Consider the following 24,590-nt stretch of genomic DNA (forward strand, 5'->3'; position numbering starts at 1 on the left):
AAGTGAATCACCCATGAGCCTCCCCCCCCCCAAGGCATTTCATTTAGTCAACTTGGGATTAATTTAGTTGGTACTCTTCTCGTTGACTTGAACACTGTGTACGTTGATTGTATGAACTGATGTTTATTAAGCTGTTAATATTTTACAGACTGGATGGGCTCCTATTTGGATCTGTGTGCCCTTTTCTTTAGCAGCAGGGCTGTTCATGATTGAATATGGGGCCGCAGTGTTGACTTTGAATGGGGTGACAGCCAGCCCCATGCTGTACCGTTATTTGGTGACTCTAAAGGTTTTCTCCTGGAAGCATTTTCCTTTTTCATTTAATTCACATTGCAGTCTTGGTCTTCTTTATGGCCTGTCTTTCCATTCAGATAACCATCATCATCATCTTGTTATTAACTTAGACGCTAATAGTAATAAATGTTATTGAGCACCAGGCATTATACAGGAAGAGCTTTACGTGTTGTCTATTAATACTCTTTTTTTTAAAAAAAATTATTTTTATTATTTATTTATTATTCTTAATAGCCCTCTAAAACACATGCTGTTGTTCACTGTGTTTTAGAGATGAAGAAACTACAGGGGAGAGGGCACACAGGTAATGAACGAGGTTTTGTAGATGGGGTATCAGATCTCGGTTTTTCAGACCAAGGTTATTCGGTTGAATGGGTGGTATGCCAGTGTCCTTTGGTGTTACTTCTAGATGTAGGCGTCCATCTGTCTTGGTGTTGAGGATATCATGAACTGCTTATTTTATAGATGAGGAATTAGTTCCAGAGATGTTAGATCCATTTGGTTCTCTGCTTGAAGAGTTCTCAGTCCCTTGGAATATAGACTTGGACCCTTCTAAATCTTAAAGATCATCTAGTACAGTGGTGCTAACACTCTTCTTTGTGTTATGGACCACTCATCAAAGAGGCTAGGTCTTTCTCTCCATTTGGGAAACAAAAAGTCCATTCCTCCCCCTCCCCCAGGACATACATTTTTATGTTTATAGGCCTGATATCTATTCATCGCTAAACCTTTCAATTACATAAATCGTAACACCAAATTTTTGCTTACATTTTTCAGAACTTCCCTCCCTCCTCAGTCCAGTTCTTTTAAGACTAGTTGAAAACAGGGCCCCAGGGTGGCTCAGTGGGTTAAGCATCCACCTTTGGCTCAGGTCATGATCCCAGGGTCCTGGAATCGAGCCCCTTGTCAGGCTCCCTGCTCAACGGGGAGTCTGCTTATCTCTCTTCCTCTGCCTGCTGGTCCCCCTGCTTGTGCTCTCTCTCTCTCAAATAAATAAATAAAATCTTTAAAAAGAAAAAAAAGGCTAGTCAAAAACAGTTGATCTGGTTTAAATAACAGGGCGGAAGTCCACTTACATTTAGTTGTGTGACTTGCCCAGAATCATTGGTAGCCCTCCAGAGTATGTTAAAAACAAAACAAAGGAGAATAAAGCACATTATCAGAAAAGATGGTCTTTTCTTTGATTATATAAACCTTTAACATTTAAAAAGACTTTTTTTTTTTAAAGGAAACCTGTTTTTCTTTCTTCCTTTTTTTTTTTTTTAACATACAATGTATTATTTGTTTCAGGGGTACAGGTCTGTGATTCATCAGTCTTACACAATTTACAGCTCTCACCATAGTACATACCCTCCCCAATGTCCATCACCCAGCCACCCCATCCCTCCCACCCCCCTCCACTCCAGCAACCCTCAGTTTGTTTCCTGAGATTAAGAGTCTCTTATGGTTTGTCTCCCTCTCTAGTTTTCATTTTTCACTCCCTTCCCCTATGATCCTCTGTCTTGTTTCTCAAATTCCTCATATCGGTGAGATCATACGACACTTGTCTTTCTCTGATTGACTTATTTCGCTTAGCATAATACCCTCGAGTTCCATCCATGTCATTGCAAATGGCAAGATTTCATTTTTTGATGGCTGCATAATATTCCATTGTGTGTGTGTATACACACACACACACCACATCTTCTTTATCCATTCATCTGTCGATGGACATCTTGGCTCTTTCCATAGTTTGGCTATTGTGGACATTGCTGCTATGAACATTGGGGTGCACGTACCCCTTTGGATCCCTACATTTATATCTTTGGGGTAAATACCCAGTAGAGCAATTGCTGGGTCGTATGGTAGCTCTATTTTTAACTTTTTGAGGAACCTCCATACTGTTTTCCAGAGTGGCTGCACCAGCTTGCATTCCCACCAACAGTGTAGGAGGGTTCCCCTAAAAAGACTTTTGACTTGAGTTGCTTGTGCCTTAAGCTTGTCACATGGTAAAATTTTCTGTGCTTTTTCCTTGTGTTTTGTACAGTCTTTCATGGGCCCAGTACTTTGTTGAAATTGTAGGCGGTAGTTGTTTCATGCAGGTGAGTAAAAAGGTTTCACAGAAATAATTTTATCAGTTCAAAACCATTTTTTGAGAACCACTAGTATTTGTATAATGGCTCATGGAATCAGTGGTCTTTCAACTTCAAAATAATCATTGAGAGAATACATCAATACTCAAAAAATTAATTCATTTAACATTTAGTGAGTGCTTTATGTGTTAGGAACTGTTCTTGGTGCTGGAGACAGTTATCAGACAGCATCCCTGCCTTCATGTAATTCACCTGGCATGGGATGGGGTACCGGTGGTGGTAGACAGTTAAAAAATAAATACAATAAACATATGAAGTCAGGTAATATTAAGAACTGTGAAAAAAAATAAAGCAGGGGGTTCCTGGGTGGCTCAGTCATTAAGCATCTGCCTTCGGCTCAGGTCATGATCCCAGGGTCCTGGGATCGAGCCCCATATCAGGCTCCCTGCTCCGTGGGAAGTCTGCTTCTCCCTTGCCCACTCCTTCTGCTTGTGTTCCCTCTCTGGCTGTATCTCTCTCTGTCAAATAAATAAATAAAATCTTAAAAAAAATAAAGCAGGATGAAGGGGGCTCACTATTTAAGTAGGGCAGAGAAGGCTTGAATGGAGTGATTAAGATAATTACTGATTGGAGGAATGTCAACTATTCAACATGGAGGCGGAGGTCGATAAGCTGGAACTGATGAAAAATCCAGTTACACTCTTAAAGGAATTGTCAGCAATAAAGTCTCGATATCAAACTTTGCATGCACGCTTTAAACCGATTGCTGCAGAGCAGAAAGAGACTTAAGAACCGCATTTGTGCTACTGTCAATAAGACTATGACCATGATACAAGAACTACAAAAGCAAACAGACCTGGAGCTGTCACCAGTGAGTAAAGAAGAGAAAACTGCGGCAGAGCAATTAAAATCTTTCATGTCAGACTTATGAAGAAATGGACTTGCAAAAGGGAATTCTAATGGAGAAGAGATCTATCCCAGAAAGGTTTAGGATGATGTCTTGTTGGCACTTGAGGACTAGAGGTGGGGGAATGGAGAAGAAGAAGATTTGGCTGGAGTGACTGGATAACGATGCCTTTCACAAGAGAGGGGACTATAAAAAGGGCAGATACTATAGGAATAAAGTTTAGCCAAAAGGATGGAATGGGAGTAAAGAGATTTAAAAATATATATGCACACACACTTAGTCTTCTAATTTTGAGCAAGGAAGTCACATAACTCTATTTTGCATCTGTTTTTGTGTAATTGGGATAATATGGATGTCCTGGCCTATCATGAAAGGATGTATGTACTATCAGATGTGAATGAGCATGTTTTGGAAATTAAAGGATAGAAAAAAATATTTGTATTACATTATATATGTATATAATTTTACTTTTGAAAATTTTGATTATGGGTAATGGTCACATTATTAATGAGACTGCTAGTATGTGACCTATAGTCCTCCACAAAAGCTAACTTTAGTAATAATAAATTGGGTTTTCTGTGATAGCTTTACTTTTTTTTCCTATTCCTTCTGCTGCTAATGTTGAGCAACTGAACTATGCTTTCAAATGCTGTTTTAGACTGTCCCTGTTGTATATCAATACTACCTTTGTTCTCCTTCAGCCTGTATTACTGTAATTGTTCATTCTATATGAAAGCTAAGAAACTGAAATCAGAGGATCACTGGCAACTACTTGCCAGTGTGTGTGTGTGTGTGTGTGTGTGTGTGTGTGTGTGTGTGTGAATTTCCCTATTCGTTTTTTTTTTTTTTTTAAGATTTTGTTTGTTTGACAGAGAGAGACACAGCGAGAGAGGGAAAACAAGCAGGGGGAGTGGGAGAGGAAGCGGGCTCTCCGCTGAGCGGGGAGCCCGATGCGGGGCTTGATCTAGGGATCCTGGGATCCTGGCCTGAGCCAAAGGCAGATGCTTGATGACTGAGCCACCCAGGCGCCCTTCCTTATTCATTTTTAAATAACTATTTTAAAATAACTACTGGCAATAAGGTAATCATAGGGACAGATCTTGATACAAAGATGTTAATCACAGGGTTATTTATACTAACAGTACATACACATATCTGGCTAACGGTAGGTAAATAGGAAAATAAATCATAGTGTATCCATACAATAAGAGGTGAAGCTGCCAATAATTTATTACTGTTAATGTTCTGGGAAATGCTGAAGTTATGTTAAATGGGGGAGAGGTCAGAAGCAGAGATTGCAGTTTTGTAATTAAGATTGGGCTGTGGAGTCTGAGATGTAAATAGCAGGTTTTAAATTCTAGCTATGTGATCCTGAGCAAATCACTTAACTTCTGTGTGTCAGGATGGCTGGAAGCACAATGAAGTGGTAGCGTTTGAGTTTGATAATTAGTAATCCTTCAGTGAATATTTCTCTATATGTAATAAAAATGGGGCATTGAAAAGACCAGGAAAATGCATCAAATGTTAGCTCTGCAGGTTATAGAATTATACTTTCATATAATCAAAAATTTGTTATGAGCATTTTACTTGTCCATTAACAAACTTGTAATAGGTGATAAACAGGGTTGGGAGAGTAGCTTCAGTTAAAATTGTGTTGTGCAGTTTGAATATTTAAAGAACAGGAAACCCCCAGTTTTTAAATTACAGAGAAATAAGTCACACTTCAGTAACATATTTTCTTCAGTACTTGGGCAGTTAATATTAAGGCCGTTTTGGGTGCCTGGGTGGCTCAGTTGGTTGGGCGACTGCCTTCGGCTCAGGTCATGGTCCCAGAGTCCTGGGATGGAGTCCCGCATCTGGCTCCCGGCTCGGCGGGGGGCCTGCTTCTCCCTCTGACCCTCTCCCCTCTCATGCTGTTTCTCTCTCTCTCTCTCTCTCTCAAATAAATAAATAAATAAAATCTTAAAAAATATATATTCAGGAAGTTTTTGTCCTGGAATGGCTCTGGGATGTGATGTTGATTGGTGGAATTAAAAAATAGTATCACAAAGAGGTCATAACAAGTTCTGGAGTTTTACCTCTGTGACTTCCTTCACAGTTGTCTTCTAAATGTTGGTTCTTTCCCTAAGCCACCTTAAAACTGTTCTCTCTGTACTTCTCTATATATTCATTTGTTTCCCAAGCTTCATTTATTGACTCTTTGTGGATGATTCCCAAATATAACTTCTTCCATTAGATCTAGATTCATATTTCCAATAAAAATGTCTATCTGAATATTCAAATTGATCATGTCCAGAGTAATTACTGATTTTATTTTGTCAATGGCCACTGTTCTGTTGCCTGGAATTAAAAAGTTTGCATCCCTTTATCTTCTTAGTCAATAAAATCTTTCTGAAATGTTCATAGTATCCAACCTCTACTTTATCTTCATTCTTACTACCCTAATTTAGGTCTTTTATTTCTCATTTGGGTAATTATTTTCTATGTGACTTTAATGTTTTTATGTCTTAAGTTGTAAATAATACAAATTTAATACAAATTTAATTTTAGGAAATTAAAAAATACAAGTATGTCTATTCCCCCCCCAAAAAAGATAATTACTGATTAAGAAGCATCTATTAAATATGAACCATCTTAAGCAATGGCAAAGCACAACTTAAAAGTTCTTCCTCACCCCATAGTGATAATTAAAACATAAAAAGAATAAAATCACTGTGCCATCATAACCTGGTATATCATTGCAGGGGAATAGTACACAGCAATAAAAGATCAAATTATTGATACATGCAACAACATGGATGGATCCACAAGGGTATTATGCTGAGTGAAAAAGCCAATCTTAGGTTACATATGCTGTATGATTCCATTTAAAACACTAGAAATGGAGAATAGGTCAGTGATTGCTAGGGTTAGAGGTGGGAAGACTGCAGTGTGACTTTAAAGGGGGAAGCAGGAAGAGGTGATGGAGTAGCGATGGCAAAGGGATGTCTTTGTTTTATTTTGCTTCGTTTTTAATATAGGTGTAGTAAATCTGGAGCCTAAAGCAAGGAATGGAGGTGAGAACAAAATTTTCTTGAGGGTATTTTTTTTATTTCCCAGCAACACATCATGGGAAGTTCTTTTTCCTTTTCCAAGTGGAAATCTGTAGAATTGAAAGTACCTCTTTTGGGGCGCCTGGGTGGCGCAGTCATTAAGCGTCTGCCTTCGGCTCAGGTCATGATCCCAGGGTCCTGGGATTGAGCCCCACATCGGGCTCCCTGCTCAGCGGGAAGCCTGCTTTTCCCTCTCCCACTCCCCCTGTTTGTGTTCCTGCTGTCTCTCTCTCTCTCTCTCTCTCTCTCTCTCTCTGTCAAATAAATAAAATCTTAAAAAAAAAGTCCCAATTTTTTTTCCGAGGAATTGAAAATATTCTGCCAGGAGGAATTGGATGCATTAATTCCACCTACGGCTTCATTTCAGGTAGAGTAATATGCCAGTTTTTGTTTTGTTTTGTTTTGTTTTATTGCAGTAACGGAGCAGTTCCTTATGACTGCATGAATCCATACATGTGATTAAAAAATGAGTGCATATAAAAAGTAGTGAAATCTGAGTAGGGTCTGTAGTTAAAGGTGCACCACAGTGAATTTCCTGGTTTAGTTAATGTATTATGCTTATGTAAGATGCTGCCGTTTGGAAAAGCTGGGTGAAGGATGCGTAGGAACTCTGTGCTATTTTTGCAAATTTTGATGAGTCTGAAGTTATTTAAAAACAACAACAGATACACCAAATCAGTTTAGGGTTTGAGAAATCTTTGTTTTGGCCTCACTCCTTAAATAAGATGGGGAAACTGAGTCTCTGAGGTGAGATGATAAACTGAGATTGCAGAGCCAGTCTGAATCTAGACTTTTTATTTTTATTTACTTATTTTTTTAACTTAAATTTTGTTAGTGAACATACAGTACAGTATTGGTTTCTGGAGTAGAATTCAGTGATCCATCCCTTACATACAACACCCAGTGCTCATCACAAGTGCCCTCCTTAATACCCATCACCCATCTAGCCCATCCCCCACCCACCTCCCTCCATCAACAGTTTGTTCTCTGTTGTGAAGAGTCTCTTATGGCTTATTTCCCTCTCCTTTTTTTCTTTTCCCCTTCCCATATGTTCATCTGTTTTCTTTCTTAAATTCCACATATGAGTGAGATCATATGGTATTTGTCTTTCTCTGACTGACATATTTCACTTAGCATAATACACTCTAGCTCCATCCACATCGTTGCAGATGGTAAGTGAATCTAAACTTTTTAACTTTCAGGTCAACATTATTTTGCTCCCTTAGAACATAACCAGTTTTAATTGATATTGAGCAGTTGTTGGGAGATTAGGCATGTGTCCTCCATCTTTCTCCCCCGCTTCCTTCCTTAAGTCTCCTCCGTGTGTGTGTGTGTGTGTGTGTGTGTGTGTGTGTGTGAATTCTCTTCTGTGACCTGCAACATAGAAAAGTGTAAGATATAAAGTATGCATTGAGTTTATCATTTAAATGGCTTTAGCCATATATTTGAATAAAACCCCTATGCCTTTTATTATGGAAGGATTTTGTTTCTAAGCACTTGGTACAGTCTAAGTAGCATGGGGATGATGTTGGATCTCTGCCTGTGAATTAGTAGCTGAGTGGTGTTTTACTTCTGATGATTCAGTATATTTGCCTTAATTGCTGGATTAACCAATTTCTTGCCTCCCACAAAAAGCACACACATTTGTGTAAAGAGAGGGTAAATGAATGAAGTTTTAGGGACTAATTTTTGTGGTATTTAAGCAACAATAGTCTAGATTACCCACAACCTTAATTTCCTTTCATGAGTCCTATAGATGGGCTTTGTCACCATTTACACTTGATTACTTCATTGTTAACCCCAGTGATGTGATTTAGCGTGCAAAGACTTAATTATTCCTTTCTGGCCTAGTGAGAAATTTCCTTCCAATAATTGCCTCCACTGTCCTTTAGCCTCTTAAGCATTTAGTTTGTTTGGAACAACATGGTTGCTCAGAAAGCATTTCCATGCCCAGCAGTGCCTGGAGCTGTCTTTGGGCCCATAATTTATACCTTTGACATTGTGACTTAGGCCTCAGTGCTTGAGCAGTGTGCCTGGGTGTGCCTGGGGGATGCTCTTCGTTACAGCAGTGGGGTGTTACGTTTGTGTGAAGTTGCAGGAAAATGCATGACTGAATGGTACTAAAGAGTTCTCTTGTGGTCTCCCTCTCTCTCAATTTAACATTTCCTTATTTTAACTGAACAGTTATGCCAACTTCGCAAATAACATTAGATTCTTAAAAAAAAAAAAAAAAGCTTTAGTGTTTGAAAGAAGTGTTTTTGTAAGGCAGCCCCATGCAGTTCTAGTGTAGAAGAGATCACTAGAGAAGGAGTCACTGTCAACATGGGGCTCCGACTTGCTGGATGAAATGGAAGGGTTTAAGTAGGGTTGGCAAAGAGATGTCTTTGTTTTAGCTTGGTTAGTTTTTACTATAGGTTTCATCGCATCTAGAGGCCTAAAGCCGGGAATGGAGATGAGAGAAAAATTTTCCGTGAGAGTATTTTTTATTTCACGGCAACAACGTTACGGGAAGTTCTGTTTCATTTTCCAAGTGGAGGTTTGTGGAATTGAAAGTGTCTATTTTCTGCAAGGAATTGAAAATATTCTGCCAGGAGGAGTTGAAAGTATTAATTCTGCCCAGGGCTTTGTTTCAAGTAGAGTAAAATTCCCATGTCTCTATAGGCGATTTATAAGGCTTATTTAAAATCATTGGGGTGCTGGGGGGCAGTGGGAAATGGGACAGCATAGTTTCAGTGCTTTACTCCTAAGGCCTCTGTCACCCAGCTTCAACATTCTATCCCTTTCCATTCCTTAAACAATATTAACTGCTCCATTTCTCTCAGAGAAGGTGTAGAATAACAATGGCATCATAGGGTAATTGGATATTCTACAATAAAAAATACTTCCATGCCATTCTGTTGTTGGAGGTACAGGTAATTCATTAGAAAGTAAAATATCACATTCATCACACTAATTAAAAATGTTTTTACAGGAGGTGTCTTATGTAGCCAGGTTCTGCTTTTCAATATCCATGCTTTACAAGGCATTTTTGCCTTAAATGATCAGTTTTTAGGAGAACAACTCATTTTGTTAACAGAAGAAATAAATCAAAGGAATACTTACTGAAGAGATGTAGATAATAAAACAGTTGCAGTTGTTGAAAAATTAGGAAGCACAGCAGAAAGAATTGGAGCCTTTCTGGAATATATTTCCTAGAGTATTTTTAGAGTTTAAAATACTCAACATAATCCAGAAATTTGCCATTTGATTTCTCTAAGTATTGTCTCAAGTAACAGAATTTCACTCATAAATGATACTTTCAAAATTTCACACAATGAATGAAATAGATTTGCTAAGCTTTATTCTGATAAAATAATAAATTCAATATTATCCTTTTTAAACTCTCAGATGGTTCCAATATTCAGTATATTTAAGTAGGCTTTGATTATTTTACAGCTAGTAAATATGTGGACAGTGTTAAGAGGATGGATACCACTCTCTCTTGGATGAAGATAATCAGACTGTTGACATAGACTGATTTGTTGTTACAGTGTAGTTAACTTACGATCATTAGATATTGTCACCTAGGTGAGATTTCCCCCCTCTGTCTGTATACTTCCATGGGAAAATAAGAAAAGCAACCAAAATTCATCATGGGCGTTTTCTTAGTTTTGTTTGAATTTGAAATATCCATGAGAGTGTGAGAAAAGATGCTTGTTGGTGATCTAGTCTGGTAAGAGGAGATAAGAGGTGGTGCCCCTGCTTGCCTTCAGGGGGCTTGTTCTGGCTGTTGGCTTGAGGAGCCCATTTGTGTTGGTCTGTGGCTACTCCTCTAAAGAGAGTGGGATGCAGTAAATCTGCCTTGATGTTGTCAAATGCAAATAGGTATAGATCGCTTTAATGCATTCAGATTCTCATGAAATTAGTGTTTTATGACAAAAGGATTTGGGTCATAAACAAATGTCTAGCAAAATCATTTTGGTTCCATAACATTCTTTCCAGCTAATGAACAACTGAAAACTCTGGATAATTTATTTTAATTTGTAAGGGTTTTAAATTAGTAATGATTTCATTAAAGTAGGTCCTACTAAAATTGCATCATTTAAACAAATGATTCTGTACTTAATGATAAAGTCTTTGAAAAGAGCACAATGGAAACAGTGATTTTGCTACACATTTGTTCATGACCCAGATTTTAAAATTTCATGCCTAAGTAGTTTTGACTCTTACGGTGCTCCGGACAGCAATAACTGTTCTCTTAGAACCAGAGGGCATGGACCTGGAACCGACGCATGCACTATAGTAACATGGAGCATTAGTAAGAATTACAGGGTTCATTGAAGTATGTAAAATATAACATCCTTAAACTCTTACTTCCCTTGGCTAAATGAGACACATTGGTTGTTCATAGTCTTTTAAATATTTGATGGTTTAATACACTGTTGAGAAAATGCACATTAGTCAAATCTATTGTGAAACACAATCAGCCATGAATGTAATCAGCATACATTTCTAGATGCCTCATGCTCAGAATTGCTTGTAAACTCATTGAGGGTAGGAATCAGATCTCACTCAATATGTTTTTAGCTATTCCCTTGCCTGTATTTGTGCTTTGCATGAAACATACATTTGAGGGGGGGGGGGTGGAAGGGAGCAGAGGGAGAGGGAATCTTTTTTTTTTTAAAGATTTTTCTGAATTTATTAGAGAGAGCATAAGCAGGGAGGAGGGGCAGAGGGAGAGGGAGAAGCAGACTCCCACCCAGGGCAGGGCTGGGATCATGACCTGAGCTGAAGGCAGATGCTTAACCAACTCAGCCACCCAGGTGCCCTGGAAAGAGAATCTTAAGCAGGCTCCACAGCCAGCATGGAGACTGAATTGGGGTTTTATCTCACCACCCTGAGATCATGACCAGAGCCAAAATTGAGTCAGATGCTTAACTCACTGAGCCACCCAGGTGCCCCTCGCATGAAACGTACTCTTAAATGTTGAATAAATTGAAGGATATGGAAAGATTACCTTTGGGAATTGTATTTTACTCGTGACTTTTTATTAATAAATAAACTTGCTTAGCAAAAATAGTTTCCATGAACATGGAGTACCTACCTATTACCCAGCTGTGCTGCTGTATTCACTGGGGGAGAAAACACAGGGACTCTACTTCCTTTTTTAACATTGGTCATACTTTTTTTTTTTTAAAGATTTATTTACTTATTTGAGAGAGAGCACACATGAGTGTTTGCGCTTGCACGAGTTGGGGGAGGGGCAGAAGGCGAGAAACTCAAGCCGACTCTGCTGAGTGTGGAGCCAGAGGCCTGGCTTGATCTCAGGACTCTGCGAACAGGACCTGAGTGAAATCAAGAGTCAGATGCTCAACTGACTGAGCCACCCAGGTGCCCCAACATTAGTCATACTCATGATTTGTACCAGGCATTGGGCAAAGAGCTTTACATTGACACTGTTGCTTTCTGTTTATTTTCATTTTAAGCTGACAGCACTGAGGCACAAAATGTAAGTAACAGGTCCAAGGTCGTATGTTTTATAATCTCTAACCAGGATTGGACCCTAGATTGTGTTACTCCAGAGGCTATATTACCCTCCACTCCACCACGCTGGCTCATGAGCTTCCATGGGTGATCTGCTTTGGTGGAGAAGACAGAGATAAACACAAAATACAGTGTGGGAGTGCCATAAGGAAGGATGAACAAAGGCTGTGGGAGCAAAGAGGAAAGGAACTTAACTCTGCTTCGGGGAGCTGGAAGGCTTCGCAGCAGAGGTGACATTTGAGCTGGGTCATTCAGTCTTCTGTGGGGCAGCTGCCCGAGAGTTCTGCCTTGTTTGAAATAAGCACATTTACAAGAGAATAGTAGAGCGCATTCCACTTGATGGATTGGATTGACAGTTTGGAAGTAACTCCCCAGAATGATGGCTTTGTTAGGTATTTATTCTCCAAGAACCCTACCTGCCACTCCCCTTTGGTGAATTGTGGCAAGAAAGCTGTCACATTAAGCTGTCACTCAGGATATTTGCAAGAGGGGGAGGGAAGAACAAATTATGGGCAGAACTAGATATTTTCAGAACAGTCTAAAACCCGGAAAGATTGTATTTCAGAGCATTTGAACATGAACACAACAGGCTTTTTTAAGTTGTGCAAAAAGAAAATTGAATAATGAAAACTTAATTAGGCTATGGATATTTTTAAAGCTAGACATTCTGATTCTTATCCACTATAATTATGTGAAGCTTTGTGAAGGCCAAGATGCGGGGGGGGGGGGACTTAGAGGCAGAAATCAATTATAGAACTGTACAAAGTTCTTATAGAGTTTGTTTAATTGTAAAAATACTTGATCTTTTTCTATGCGATTTTTAAGGACTGTGTAAGAAGCAGATTCACTTATGACTTGCGTTACCCTTTATCTCTGTGGTCCAGTTGTTTGCTCGAATAATGTCTCACACATTTTGCTGTTTCTTTCAGTGTATGTTAAGCTATTGAAAGGTTTGAGAGCCCAGTCTAGATCTTTCTGAATTATGTCTGCTAACAGTTTTATTTCTGGGGAAATGGTTTTGTGACGCTTCTTCGAGTCGGCTCTCTCTTCTCCTCCCGCGGCTCCAGCTTTCCCCACCTCTCTTCTGAACGACCCCTTATTCACTGTCCACTCCCCAAGCCTGAAATGGAAAGAACTTGCTTTGTTACTGATGATAATATTTAAGCTCTAAAATTTTAACAGTATTTCAGTTGCAAATAAATGGAAATTGTGTATTCTGTTTAATGTGTTTCAGAAAATCCCTGCTATTTTTTTTCTTTAAATACAAGAAAACAGGCGTGTAATGCCTCATTGAAAAAAGCCTGTAGGGGTGCTTTGTGCAGGTCTTAATTAAGGGCTTTGAAAGACCAAACAAAAGGAAAAAGGAAAATGCTACAGGGTTATTGTTATTCCACCCCATTGGCTCAGCTAGCTGACCATCCATTGGAGCATTTTGTCCATTTTGAAACTGAATGACACTTTTGTTCGTGATTAACAGAGGTGAAAGAAGCCAATTATTGGGCCGTCTTTTTCCATAGAGCAGCTGCTGTTGGATTTAACTGCAGGCAAATATGGCCTTTTACTACCACAAGGATGTTGTGATGACAGTTTATTTTTATAGAACTATGTGGTGGAAAACAAAATCTGTCTGACTCCTGTTATGAATATGCCCTGGAATTTATCATGAAAGGGCGATTTTAATGTTCTAGCTGTACCACAGTTCTCTTTTTACTAATAACATCTATGTGTGTGTGTGTGTACACATGGGTAAACGTATATGTACACATTTTAAACAGCTTTTTACGTATGGAATTCCAACGCTAAAGTTATATGTTTGTTAAGTACATTTGTAAGCTGCTTCAACTTTTCCCCAATTTTAAGCACACCCCACCCCCTTGACTTGTTAAAGTTGCAGAGTAATTAGTGGAAGACAGAGTGGTGTTGCCTGAGTCTCTAGCTATTTTGATACACAGACTAGTTAGGTGGGGCAAATGGGTCTCAGAGACCACCTACCCATTCGTGCAGACTTCTGGCCTCTCCAGCATTCGGTGGTAGGAATGTAACTTGAGAGGACTCTCCCATGTGCCTTCGGTATTAAATGAACGTGTAATAATGGGGTGTAGCTGAGGGAGGGGCACAGGGGTCAGCTCTCAGATCCACCCTACTCTGATATGCTCTTAGATAGTGAGGCAGGAGGAGGGGTTTTGGGGTCCCAGAGGTCAGCCATGATTTCCCTCCGTAAGACTCTACATTTTCCTTTTTATCTTTTGCGGCATGCTGGTACAGTGGACAAAGCACCCTGTCCAGTCTCCTTGGGCAGGTTTCTTCACCTTTCTTAGCTTATTCTCTTAGTTGGAGTTTAAAATACCTGTCTTTCAGAGTGATTGGGAGGATTAAATGATTTGAGGGTGTATGTGTCTAGCACAGTGCCTGGCACGCAGAAAATGTTTGATCTGTGTGAATTCCCTTTCTCTTTTGATGGGTGGCTCCTAATACCGAAATCTGAAGCCAAGGGGCAAGAATCTAGCAACTTGGTTTCTTATCCAATTAGTTTTTTTCTTATGAGATTTTCAAGTAGCAGAGGGTTGAGTTTCCAGGGATAATTTAATGAGAATAAATGGTTTCCCTCTGCAGCTTTCTCTTCTTCACTGGCCTGGGACAGAACCATCATGACCCCTCTCTGCTTTGTAGAGCATCTGCCAACAGCCTGGAATACTGACTAGGTCTTTGAGAGCCATTGTTACAATTCATTTAAGAGTCTTCTCAGGTCTGGCTCTGTCTTCCTCCATAATCCTGGGAAAGCTCAATTTCTGTGTTTATTGGCAACAAAGCAGTAATAACACTTAACTCATTACCTGCTCTCAGGTATGTTTTGAAGATGATTATATCATAGGCAGTTTTAAAGAACTTTATAGAAGCCACTACGTTAAAATGGAAAGGTGAGGTCCCCCAAATTGTAAAACAAAATACATTTTTGTAACAAGCGGGGTAACTTAATTGTGTAGCTGCATGGAATTCAGTTTGAGTTGAACATGCTGTTCAGTTTGTTAGCTACTGGAGTCTTCGGAAGCATTTTTATCCCCATGGGACAGTGAGTAATTTTGCTGTGATTGTAGGCTTCCCAGAAGACGTGGTGTTGGAGCTGGGTTTTGTACCTCTGACCCCTCAGTGTGATTTCCCATTCCTCCTCTCCATCCGAAATCCTTGCCCCACGTTTCCTGAGACTCTCCCCAGGCTGATACTCTGTCCTACCCCTGCCGCCTCTTCACCGGTTCTTCCTTGAAGACACTGCTTCCCTGCAACCTTTTGGTTATGTGTTGCTCATCTTCCCCCACCATTAAGATCTTAGTGTTGAAGTTCTTGCCATGCCTCACTGCTGCCTGTAGGTCACTGAGTTTCCCTCTTCACTCACAACCTCTCTTCCTCCTGTGGTGCATGACCTTTGGTTCCAACACCTCACTGGTACTGTCATCTACTGGCTTCTCTGTTGGTCCCCGTTAGGAAAGCCTTAGGGGGCACCTGGGTGGCTCAGTTGGTTGAACATCTGATTCTTGATTTCAGTTCAGGTCATGATCTCCGGGTCCTGGGATTGAGCCTCATGTCAGGCTCCTCGCTCAGTGAGGAGTCTGCTTGGGGTTTCTGTCTCTCCCTCTGCCCCTCCCCCCCACTCATGCACTCTCTCTCTCTCTCAAAAATAAATAAATAAATCTTTAAAAAGAAAAAGAATTAGGTGCTGAGCTTGTGGTCCTCTCTTTTCTGCCACCCCTACGCCACCATAAGTTGTATTATTTACTGCACATGGATAAGCCTCTCAGTGCTCTTACCTCTCACTTCCCTCTTTCCATCATACTGGGGAGCCCTGGTTCACTTCCACTTCAGCCATTTCTCATGGCCATATTCTAGACCTTGCTAGCACCCCAAACTGCTAAATACCCGTTATTGTTGTTGTTAGCTCAGTTTCTCCGTGCCTTTCACTAGACAAAGTTTTCAACCTCATTATATCTTCAGGTCCCTTGACTCTTTTACTTTCTCTCCATGTATTCATTTCTTTCTTTGGCCAAATTAAGGTCTGCTGTCCATTCCTTTAGTCTCTCGCTAGTATCCTTAACCTTATCTTGTTGTCTTATCAGAGGTCTTTTTGTTTAATGATGATAGCTACTTAGTCATCTTTGCTGCTTTTTTGGTGAAATACCTCGTAGATCCCAAACTAAGTACCTACCACCCACGCCTCAGGGAAATAAAAAGCGACTCATAGACTCATCTTTAAGGAGGTATTTACTGTTAGTTAGAGAAGTGGTTTGTTGGAGAATGAGCTTTCCATTATGATGCTGTGTGGTCTTATTCAGATCATGTAGCCTTCTGGGCTTCTGGCTGCCTCATCTCTATAATGAGACTGCTTGGCTATGTGATACCCAATTTTTTTCTAGCCCTACATGTTACATAATACTAAAACTAATTTGTTCTAATTCTCCATTTCCTTAGCTATGTCATTTTAGACAAGTCAGGTGATCTGGGCCTCAGTTTCCTCATTTTTAAAATAAGGGACACTCCCTAGCTCTGCCTGCTTCACAAAGTCACTGGCTAGCAGTAGGATAAAAGTGCTTTTTGTAAGGTCTGCAGGCAGTTGTCTCCCTGTAACGTGTATTTGAATCACCAGGGGTAGGGCTAAGTAAAACTCAGCCGCCTCCTCCCCAGGTTTTTGATTCAGTAGACCAGGGGTAGGCATTTCTAACTTGCATTTCTAATAATTTGTATTTCTAATAAATTTCGAGGTGGTACTGATGCTGCTTATCCTGAGATCACACTTTGAGAACCACTGTTTTCAGGACTCCTAGGTCTGTGAAAGATTACCTCATTACCCTTTCACACAGCTTTATGTAGGTGTGTTAAGCATACTTCTTAGTTAAAAATCAGGACAAGCCTAAAGGTCTTTGTGGGACCAGAGTTACACATTAATTGGAATTCAAACTCTTTCTGAACATCTTGGACCTATTGTCCCATAGGTAAGTATGTCCAGCTACATTTCTCCAAGAATTAACTCCTGGAAATGACTGAATTTGGACTGAATATTCAATAGTAGTACTGTTAGCTCTATAAAACCAGAATCTTTTTTTTCCCCAGAATCTTTTTAATAAATACGAGATCACAAAAATCCTAAGACTTTTTCTCGAAGAGGGTGCCACATGGAAAACTCAAAGTTATATGGGAACAATCTCCATCAGGTTTCACAGACTGGAGTCAGAGGTGGCTTTCAGAATGGATTTGGAGGGTAGCGAGCCTGGCTGGCTCAGGCGGTAGAGCATGCGAGTCTTGGTCTTGGGGTTGTAAGTTCAAGCTCCATGTTGGGTGTAGAGATTACTTAAAATCTTTTTTTTCCCAAAGATTTTATTTATTTATTTGAGAGAGAGAGCACAAGCAGGGGAGGCAGAGGAAGAAGCAGACTCCCCACTGAGCAAGGGAGCCCGATGCGGGGCTCCAACCCAGGACCCTGGGATCATGACCTGAGTCGAAAGCAGATGCTTAACCAATGGAGCCACCCAGGTGCCCCGAGATTACTTAAAGTCTTAAAAAAATGAATTTGGGGAAGAGTCATCTCCTAGGCATGCAGGTGTATTTCTTTGTATGTTTTTCATGCTCTTCACACCCCTTCACCCTGGTAAAGAAGCATTATAGAAATTGTACCTCAAGGAAAATAGAGGGTGACTATTCATATTTAAGAAAAATCATTCCCTAGGGTTTCTTTAAGGGTACTCCAGTTTTAAAAGTATTGGTTCACTACCTGCTTCATGAAAGAGCCAGGGTAATAGGAAGGAAGTAGAGCACAGAGAGGTAGACAGAAGGAAACTTCAGAAATGGGTGGTCTTGCCAATTCAGAATGCACTTGAAGGAATATAAAATGGTGTAGCTACTATGGAAAACGGTATGGTAGTTCCTCAAAAATTTAAAAATGAACCATATGATCCAGCAATTCTCCTGAGTATATACCCCAGAGATTTGAAGGCAGTCTTGAAGAGATATTTGGACACATGTTCATAGCAGCCTTATTCACAGTAGTCAAAAGCAGAAGCCACCAAAGTGTCCATCGATATAGATGGATAAAGAAAATGTGGTACATACGCACAGTGGAATAGCATTCAACCTTAAAAAGGAAAGATATCCAAAAAAGCTACAAACTATGGTTTGGAATCTGTGCTTAAGTATGAGATACTTGATGCGGGCTTACCTTTCTTCAAAAGAATAATTGCCTAAACATAATTTAAAAAAAAAAGTTTTTTTCAGTTACACATACTCCTACAAATAGCATTTTCTTCTGGGATTGCTACTAAAAGACATTTAAATAAAGTAAAAAGTATTCATCAGGGAAAAAAAAAAAGGAAAGATATCCTGACATGTCCTATAGCATGGATGAACTTTGAAGACACTATGTTAAGTGAAATAAGCCAGTCACAAAAGGACAAATATGTGTAATTCCTTTCATATGAGGGTTTTTTTTAATAAATTTTTTTAAAAGATTTATTTATGTATTTGACAGAGCGAAAGAGTACAAGCAAGGGGAGTAGCAGAGGGAGAGGGAGAAGCAGGCCCCTTGCCGAGCAGGGAGCCTGATGCGGGGCTCGATCCCAGGACCCTGGGATCATGACCTGAGCTGAAGGCAGATGCTTAACCATCTGAAATTTATAGAGACAGAGTAGAATGGTGGTTGTCAGGGGCTGGGAAGGGGGTGGGGGGGTTGGTGAGTAGTGGGGAATGGAGAATTATTGTTTAATGGGTATGGAGTTTCAGTTTTTTAAAGATGAAAAATAGTTTTGTGGATAGATGGAGGTGATGGTTGCACAACAGTGGGAATATGCTTAATGCCACTGAACTATATACTTAAAAATGGTTAAAATAATAAGTTTTATGTTAAATATAACATCACATCTTTAATATGAAAATGTCAGTATTCTTTTTTTTTTTTTAAGATTTTATTTATTCATTTGAGACACACAGAGAGAGAGAGAGAGAGAGAGAGAAAGCATGAGCCGGGAGAGAGGCAGAGGGAGAGGGAAAAGTAGGCTCTGCGCTGAGCCAGGAGCCTGATGTGGGGCTCGATTCCAGGACCCTGGGATCATGACCTGAGCCAAAGGCAGACGCTTAACCACCTGAGCCACCCAGGCGCCCCGAAAATGTCAATATTCTTGTCTGAGTTTTTCAGCCTTAGCATTGACAGTTTGAACTGGGTAATTCTTTATTATGGGGGGGTCTGTATTATCTGAGTTCTCCAGAGAACAGAACTCAGTAGGATATAAATAAGAGATTGACTCTTACAGAGGCTGAGAAGTCCCAAGAGCTGCAGTTGGCAAGCTAGAGACCCAGGAGAGCGGATAGTATAGTTCCAGTTCGAGTCTGGATTCCAAGGCAGGAGAAGACTGATGTCCCAGTCTGAAGATGGGCAGAGGAAACAGTTTCCCCTTACTCTACTTTTTTGTTCTATCCAGGTCTTCAACAGTTAAGGTGAGGCCCACCCACACTGGGAAAAGCAATCAACTTTACTCAGTCTGCAGATTCAAGTGTTAATCTCATCCAGAAACACCCTCACAGACACATTCAGAATAATGTTTAACAATCTGGGTACCCTGTAGCCCAGTCACATTGACACATACAATTAACCATCACAGGGCCTGTCTGTGCATTGTAGGAGGTTTAGCACCATCGCTCGCCTCTGTTCACTGAATACCAGAAACAACCCCCACCTCTCCAGTTGTGACAACTAAAAATACCACCAGACATTGCCAAATGTCTCCTCAGGGGACAAAATTACCCTTGGTTGAGAACCATTGCTATACATTCTTCAGTTCTTAGGTAAGGAAAAATAGATAGTCTTTGTAGATTTGCATTTATTTTGCAATCTCTCTTGAATTTTTTAGATTGAGATTTTTTATGTAACACATTAATTACCAGTTTGTATTGGGAGGAATGCAGGAAATGCTGACACCTAAATTCTGGTTTTGATTCTGGTGGTGTGGCTTTGAAAAAAGCAATTGTCCCATTTTGGGCCTTAGATTTACTTATCAGTACAAGCTCTGGGGGCAGGGGTAGGGATGGATGAACTAGATCCTCTCTGTGGCTTCATTTAGCATCAGCATACACAAACATCTGACTCAGATGAGACTCAGGTAAAAATCCATAGACTTTAGAAGTTGAAGCATCTTTCTTCCATGCTTAGAGTGACAAGGATTAGAAGGACAGATCTAATCCCTGTTCTTTGCAGGAAATACCTGACCAGGTGGCATTCAGTAAAAATAGACACTCTTTCTCAGTTTTAACTCACTGTTTATTAATAAAGCACTCTGTAGAAAGTGCATTTTATGGAGATACATTGGTTTTAATGATGGGTCCTAGCTACCATTTTGAAACTTTTTTCAGTGCTAGAAAATAGCATGTCATTGGTCTGTCCACCATGCATGGATAATTATTTCTTTTCAAAACAGCATTTAAAAAAAAAAAAATTGGCCCAAACTGTAGGGTTCCTTGGCTATTTTTAAGGAAGAAATTACTAAGATGCAAAATAAGGTTTAAAATGAAAACGAGTGTATGTATGTTTGGACTAACTTACATGTTTACATTGGTTGTCCTGGCTCAGCCACATAAGTGGCAGTTTGCACTCTGGGCCAGTCATTTTAGCCTTGCCATCCCCCCAATTTTAGATCCATTCCAACTTTTATGGCTCATGTTGCTGCCTAAATATTGGGTGGAAACAGCAGAAGAACCAAAATAAAATGGGGGGGGTTGGTATTTGAAATTAAATCTAGTTAGTGACCCAACAGGCAGATGTATGCCAGATTTTTTAGTGTTTCCCCCTCAACCTCCCTTCAGTGGCTTTCCCCTCCTCCCCCCCCGTTTCCCCCTCAACCTCCCTTCAGTGCCTTTCCCCTCCTTCCCCCCCCATTTCCCCCTCAACCTCCCTTCAGTGCCTTTCCCCTCCTCCCCCCCGTTTCCCCCTCAACCTCCCTTCAGTGCCTTTCCCCTCCTTCCCCCCCCCATTTCCCCCTCAACCTCCCTTCAGTGCCTTTCCCCTCCTCCCCCCCGTTTCCCCCTCAACCTCCCTTCAGTGCCTTTCCCCTCCTTCCCCCCCCCCCGTTTCCCCCTCAACCTCCCTTCAGTGCCTTTCCCCTCCTCCCCCCCCCGTTTCCCCCTCAACCTCCCTTCAGTGCCTTTCCCCTCCTTCCCCCTCCCCCGTTTCCCCCTCAACCTACCTCCCTTCAGTGCCTTTCCCCTCCTTCCCCCCCCCCCGTTTCCCCCTCAACCTACCTCCCTTCAGTGGCTTCCCCTCCTCCCCCCCCCGTTTCCCCCTCAACCTCCCTTCAGTGCCTTTCCCCTCCTCCCCCCCCCGTTTCCCCCTCAACCTCCCTTCAGTGCCTTTCCCCTCCTCCCCCCGTTTCCCCCTCAACCTCCCTTCAGTGCCTTTCCCCTCCTCCCCCCCCCCCGTTTCCCCCTCAACCTCCCTTCAGTGCCTTTCCCCTCCTTCCCCCCCCCCCCCCCATTAGCCCTTCTGGTTACAGTGCAGAGACTGGCTGGCTAAGGTACAGCCAAGCAAGAGGCCCGTCATACAGATATAGGATTTGCAAACACATCATATTTAGGCCTGGATGTTTATGATACTTACTTGCAAGTGTGTGATAGTTGCAAGATAACACTGGGAAGAAATGATATTAAGTTAATACCTGTGACAAGGGTAAGTGGCCTAGTAGTGATTCTCACTACCTTGTTGTAAACTATAATTACAAAATTGTAGGGCTCTTAGGAAACATCTTTTTCAGATGTTTCAGAAAACAATTTTCTTGGGGTGTCTGGATGGCTCAGTTGGTTAACCGACTGCCTTCGGCTCAGGTCATGATCCTGGAGTCCCCGGATCGAGTCCCGCATCGGGCTCCCTGCTCAGCAGGGAGTCTGCTTCTCCCTCTGACCTTCTTCCCTCTCATGCTCTCTCTCTACCATTCTCTCTCTCTCTCTCTCTCAATAAATAAATAAAAATCTTAAAAAAAAAAGAAAAGAAAACAATTTTCTTTTTTTTTTCTCCCACATACATGATGAAAAATTATGGAGGAAAAACTATGCAATACATGTTTTAGTTAAATGGCTTCACTTTCCACCAAACCAAATGAAACTCCCATTCTTTTTTTTTTTAGCTTTTTTATACCTTTTTAAATTTAAATTCAATTAATTAATATATAATGTATTAGTTTCAGAGGTAGAGGTCAGTGATTCATCAGTTGTATATAATACCCAGTGCTCATTACATCACGTGCCCCCCTTAATGCCCATCACCCAGTAACCCCATCCCCCCACCCCTCTCCCCTCCAGCAACCCTCATTTTGTTTCCTGCGATTAAGAGTCTCTTATGGTGAAACTCCCATTCTTTTTTTTTTTTTAAGATTGTTTATTTATTTATTTGAGAGAGAGAGAATGAGAGAGCACAAGAGGGAAGAGGGTCAGAGGGAGAAGCAGACTCCCTGCTGAGCAGGGAGCCCGATGCGGAACTCGATCCCGGGACTCCAGGATCATGACCTGAGCCGAAGGCAGTCGCTTAACCAACTGAGCCACCCAGGCGCCCTGAAACTCCCATTCTTATAGGATAAATTTCCTGGGTATGTAGATGGTTTTAGAACATTTCTTAAAATAATTTGTTAGTGCCTCACAGTTCTTTGGTTTTGTTTTTTAAAGCATTATGGTGCAGTGAGTATGGAGACAGGCTGCCTGGGTGTTTGAATTCTGGCTTGCCACCTCTGCGAGGTCATTTTGAAGCAGTTCCATTTTACAGTTCTGTAAAATGAGAATAGCAATGGTGTCTGTCTCTTCCGGTTGTTGAGAGGATAAGGCATGTGAATCATTTGCTACAGTGACTGGCACTAAAAGCCAGCTGTTTTGGTTTTTGGAAAGTAGTGTTGGTTAGCAGAAGTGGCACTTGGTCAAATAAATGTTATCTAGAAAGGATAATGCTGTTACAGAATTCGATCATTTATGAGAAACTAAAAGAGTTTGTATCCAGTTGGAGCATCATGATCTCTGAGTTAAATTTTTAGTCAGAAAAGCCATCTGATGTAAGGGTGTTGGTTCCCACCTGCTTGTGTGATGGACTGCATGGTGGTGAAATATGAAAACTAGAGGTAATGTCATGATTTTTAAATAAGTCTACTTTTAGTCCCCTAAAGGGCCATCTTTTATTCTAAGATTATACCCTTTTTGCTTATTTTGGTATTAAATCCCTCCTGCCCCCTTTTAAAATAAGCTGATGGATGTATTGTAAATGTTCTCACATGTCAAAGAATTGTCAGTCCTGCATTGGTTTCTCCAGTTGTGTGGGGTTTGGGGCTGGGGATTTGCTGCTCTATTGATATATGGTACCAGAATTATTAAGTCCCGTCCATTATAGGACTCTTGTCTCGTGTCCTTGTCAGAGGCCTTCTAGCCACTGCCTAAGTATCTATCTCTGATGACGGAGGTAGTGGCCTCTCCTAACTGAACAGCTCCAAGGCATTGACTGAAATTTATAGAGACAGAGTAGAATGGTGGTTGTCAGGGGCTGGGAAGGGGGTGGGGGGGTTGGTGAGTAGTGGGGAATGGAGAATTATTGTTTAATGGGTATGGAGTTTCAGTTTTTTAAAGATGAAAAAAAGTTTTGTGGATAGATGGAGGTGATGGTTGCACAACAGTGGGAAGAGCCGAAGGCAGGCGCTTAACCAACTGAGCCACCCAGGCGGAGGGGTGGGAGGGGAAAGGCACTGAAGGGAGGTTGAGGGGGAAACGGGGGGGGGGGGAGGAGGGGAAAGGCACTGAAGGTGTTCTTTTCTGTTATATTTTGTGACATATTCTGCCTCCTCATTCAGTGTAGCAGAAAGACCTTAGACTTCTACTGTAAATATTACTGTTCTTTGGATATGGAGGCCAGAGTTCTAACTATTGAAAGGGCACACAGATGTAAACACTGAGCATGTATTAGACTCTTAGGAATTGTTCATTTCCTTCCGTCTTCCTTTCCCATCTGTAGCATCTGTTCATCGTGCCTAGTCCTCTCACCGACAGCAAAGGATGCGTCTTCTCTGATCCACAGGAGAGCTTCAGTTCCTTCCTTCAAGCTCATCTTCTCCAGACCAGATCGCCTTTATTTTTAGTTAGTGGCTCCCCTAGTCAGCATTTTGAGGTTCCTCTCCTTCCCAGCCTTCAGTTTTTGAGGTAGACTACTTGAATTCTCTGTGTGCCAAGCCTTCTGCATGGGCACCTACTATGTGCACAGTAGGAGTGATAATACCTCAAGTTCACAGAGGGCTCTATAGTTTGAAAAACGCCTTCCTATCTCCCCAGACCTGTGGCAGAGCAGATGTCTTCCCATTTGCCCATGAGGAGCCTGAGAACCTTTCTAACAGATAAACATCATTTAATTTTAGAATTGGGAAGACTTTGCATACCACGCCAGCTTCGTGTCCCAGAAGAGAAACTGGAAGCTCAGAAGAGTCAGGGGACTTGCCTCAGGCCTGATGGCCAGAGTTTGGCCAGAGCCCTGGGAAATTAGACTTCATTTTGAAGTCTGGTTTTAGTCCAGAAGTTGAACCACTGCACTGTGCTGTCTCTGTGTTGTGCAGTGGGTGAAGAGAAGCATTAAGCAAATAAAACAGGGCTTTTCAACATAAGGAATTTGCACAGGAATAGGACAAATAATCTGTTCAGTTCCTTAAAAAAAAAATC

At 41.0% G+C, this 24,590-nt stretch overlaps 1 protein-coding gene and 1 pseudogene across 1 annotated transcript in view; both read left to right on the forward strand.

Annotated features, from left to right (window-relative positions):
* The window catches only part of LGR4 (leucine rich repeat containing G protein-coupled receptor 4), a 104,336-nt gene that overhangs the window by 13,619 nt on the left and 66,127 nt on the right, over window positions 1-24,590 (forward strand). The window lies entirely within an intron of this gene.
* Window positions 3,018-3,325, forward strand: LOC114219986 (SKA complex subunit 2 pseudogene; annotated as a pseudogene).

This window comes from Eumetopias jubatus, unplaced genomic scaffold, assembly GCF_037043125.1.
Source record: "Eumetopias jubatus isolate StellerSeaLion01/CBP00866 unplaced genomic scaffold, mEumJub1_p1.0 scaffold_13, whole genome shotgun sequence".
Taxonomy (NCBI): Eukaryota; Metazoa; Chordata; class Mammalia; order Carnivora; family Otariidae; genus Eumetopias; species Eumetopias jubatus.